Below are 3819 nucleotides of genomic sequence, written 5' to 3'. Positions count from 1 at the left end.
TGTCATATAACACTATCAGATTGATTATAAATTTGTTAAAATGAATAGTTATTATACTGTAATTAAATTATACTTTGACAGTTTCTATTACTGTACTCTGTTTTATGAACAGGTCCCTCACACTTTACCATATGATTATTATTTGAAAATAAATAAAACAACCTTATTGTTTCTCTATGTGTGTGCCCATAAGCAAAATATTAATAATAATCATAATAATAATAATAATTATTATTATTATTAGAGATGCATAGGTTCAAATTTATTCAATTCATAATGCTAAACATGCATGTTAAGATTTATCCAGATATTCTTCTTGGCTATCCAAGACATGTGACAGCCGGATAGCCAATAAGATACTGTTTGTGAGAACCGAGTAAAACTGAGTTAATCCAAACTGCACATCTCTAATTCTTAATTATTTTTACTACTACTATTATCATCATTACTATTATTATTATTATTAATAATAATATTAATAGTAGTATTAGTTGTTGTATTAGTAGTAGTAGTAGTAGTAGTAGTAGTAGTAGAAGTAGTTGTTGGATCGTAGCTCATAGTGCAGTAGTGTAGGTTGGAGAAGTGTAAGCTCTATTATTCTTATTATTATCCTTTATTTATATGGCACCACAAGGATTCTGCAGCACATCTTATAAAGTACATAAACAAATAAATAAAACAAGAAAACAGTGACAAACAGTAAAAGACAATGTAGGACATGTACAAGTACATGTTAAATAAACATTGCTGCATCAATGGACATGACTTTGAAATAAGCATCAGGGTGGCCGCAACTGAGGGCTAAGTCCCAATGTAATTAGTATGGTGTAGGAAATATTCTAAGTAAGAGTAGGAAAGCACATGAGGAAAGAGGTCCCTGCTCATGAGAGCTTACATTGCAAAGGGGAAGAGAAGGCAAGGGTGACAAAAATGGGGTAGATAGTGAGCATGTAACAGAGGCTTAGGATAAGAGACTACTGGCTTTGATGAAGAAGTGGGTCTTGAGAGCTTGTTTGAAGTTTAGTAGAGAGGTGGAAAGTATGAATGGGCAAGGTAGAGAATTCCAGAGATACAGATGTAACCAGGCTCATTGTTGCCACGATGTGTACACACGTGCATATGCATAGCAGCAATGACTTGCTGTGCCTGACTTTGCCTATTTGCACCTGTAAGTCATCAATGATATGCATATGGGTCACCGGTGAGAAAATATGCATGTATGGGCCGATATGTGCAGGCATCGCAGCAAGCTTGTTGCACCTGCGACTAGGAGCAGTCACAATGAGTTTGCCTACATTTGTAGGGAGCAGCAAATACAAAATCTTGGAGGCAGGAGTGGAAAGAAGTAATCAGTCAGGAGGAGATTTCAAAGTGTGTTTAAAGATTTTAATAAATAACTGAACATTTACACTTTATATAAATGAAAACATCAGAAACTGAGTGGTCTTAAAATGGGTCAGCTTTATTAAGTAATGATAACTTGTATGGTGCAAATCAAAGAATTGCAAGATGTGAAGCAACTAGACTAACATAAGTTACCTAACAACAATCTTTGTATGGACCAATTACCCAATTAACAACAACAGTGAATTGACAAGTTTGCAACTACAATTCCAATAAATCATGCAAAGACTATTCGGCAGACTACTTGTGAAATTAGCCTAAGCAGAGCACCGCAACAGCAAAATAGCCACTGAACTGCCATTCTGTATCACCAACAAAACTCATGAAGTCAACAATCATTCATAACAAACAAGATGTGAGGGCTTAAAATGCAAGAAATTAAGAAAAAGAAATAAGTACCAGTCCATTATATGGTTTCGCTAAAGCCGCCTCACTGGTTTTGGATCTGTATTTTTTATTTATTTATTAAAAAAGCTAAAATAACATGTAACCCTTTATTGCAATGAAAGGGGTGTCTAAAAGTGTGCCTCCACCCAAGCTAATTATTATTACTATCAGGCTGCTTGGGTAGCCCAATATATTGAAAGTATTAATGTACCCTAGATAATACCCTAGATTTTACACCAATAAATATAACATTACTTAAATGGATAATAAACCTGTTCTTCTCTGCAGATCTCCTGAGATGGTTTCCGAAAGAGTCAACCAAATGGTAAGTATATTATTTTAATACAGCTAATTCGCCATGCTTCTACACTTTCATATTAACAGAAAGGCACATATTATAGTCCTAACATCCACTAAACCTTCATAACACCTATACATATAAATAATGCATGCAATACAAAAAATGCATTAATAACTTTACTCAGTGAGTGACCCGGGTACTCATTAACTGAAAAATGCGCAAGTTGGGGCCCATGAAGTCAATGGTGAAAAGTAGGTATAATACTATAGATAATTATAATAGAAAGTTATTTTGTTTTACTGAGTCTAATCCTGGCTTTCACCTAGTAGTAATAAACTCCTCTCTCTTGGCTGTGTAACAGTTCCCTCGAAAGCTACAATTGTGTCACAGTAGGATTCAATCAGATTACTTTGTATCCAGTAGCTGCCAGCTGCATGTAGCCAAACAGAATATCTCCTCAGTATGTTGATAATAAATATGCTGACCTTGAGTGGATTATTCTAAATTCATTTATATCCAGACTGATCAATCCATTAACTGATGGTCTTTCCTCTTACTGACTGAAGTCCATTTTGTATATTCTGTAATAATTTATAAAATCAGTGTCTCTCTTTCCCCTATATATATATATATATATATATATATATATATATATATATATATATCTCCGTATGCCGAGCATATCTTATTTGTGATATCAAACAGTCTGAAATTATATACAACTGTCCTTAGTCCTGCTCAGCTGTATGAGAAACCTCATCTCCCTTTAGTATATAAACATACACAATTATGATCTCCATTTCTGTGACAGCTGTTAATAAATGCAGTACAAATCCCTCCCTTCTTCAGACACTTAACTTAAGTCAGCTACTGAGATATAGTGCTACATCATATGCATACTGGCTTGGTGATAAATAATAATCCTTTCTCCTCATTGCATCTTGTAACTTGTGGTAAACAGTAATCAACTTTCCCCTTTGCCTAGTCTATAGAGTCCCTTAAAAGTACCTCGGGACTATAATAAGTTAGCCTGTAGTTTCGTAACCACGTCAAAGCTCCCAACCCACTATGGATTGCCTGGTTTCTGTCTACCAATGGGCGGCCTTATGCTAATCTTAGTCTCATAGTGGAGTAAGGTGGAAGGTACTGTGTAATGCAGATTATCTCTCTCACCCCTCCTTCTGGATTTGGTTCCTGCAGTCTGGCCACTCCCTCGATTCTCTGACTGGCTGCTCACTGGAGACCTCTTGGTAGTAAGGCCACTCCCCCGACTCTCTGACTGGCTGCTCACCGGAGACCTCTCAGTAGGATGGCCACTCCCCTGACTCTCTGGTTGACTGCTTGCTGTAAACCTGTCCAGCTTACACTCTTCTGGACAGCCTTTCCTTAGCCAGTATCCTATCACCTGCCTTGTGGTTGGGTATTGGGGCTCCCCTGGCTATGGGTCAGCACTGTGAGTAGCAGCCTCTCTCTGCAATTACAGCTCTGAGCGGTAATAGATGGCGCTGCTGACTCACCAGTGGGAGCTCAGCTTCCTATACCCCCACGGCCTCTGGTGACTGGCCTTAAATACCCTGCACTGGCACTCCCTCTATCTCCACAGCCGCCGCTGTGTTAACAGCTCGCTCTTTTGCTCAGCTGTGGCTTAAAGAGTAGCGGTGCGCACTGGTCAGGGGGAACTGCAGACTGACTCCCCGCCGGCCGAGAGCGTCTTTTATACACTCTCC

Source organism: Pseudophryne corroboree, chromosome 1 (genome assembly GCF_028390025.1).
Source record: "Pseudophryne corroboree isolate aPseCor3 chromosome 1, aPseCor3.hap2, whole genome shotgun sequence".
Classification (NCBI taxonomy): Eukaryota; Metazoa; Chordata; class Amphibia; order Anura; family Myobatrachidae; genus Pseudophryne; species Pseudophryne corroboree.
The sequence above is the reverse complement of the archived record's forward strand: the minus strand, read 5'-3'. Positions refer to the sequence as shown.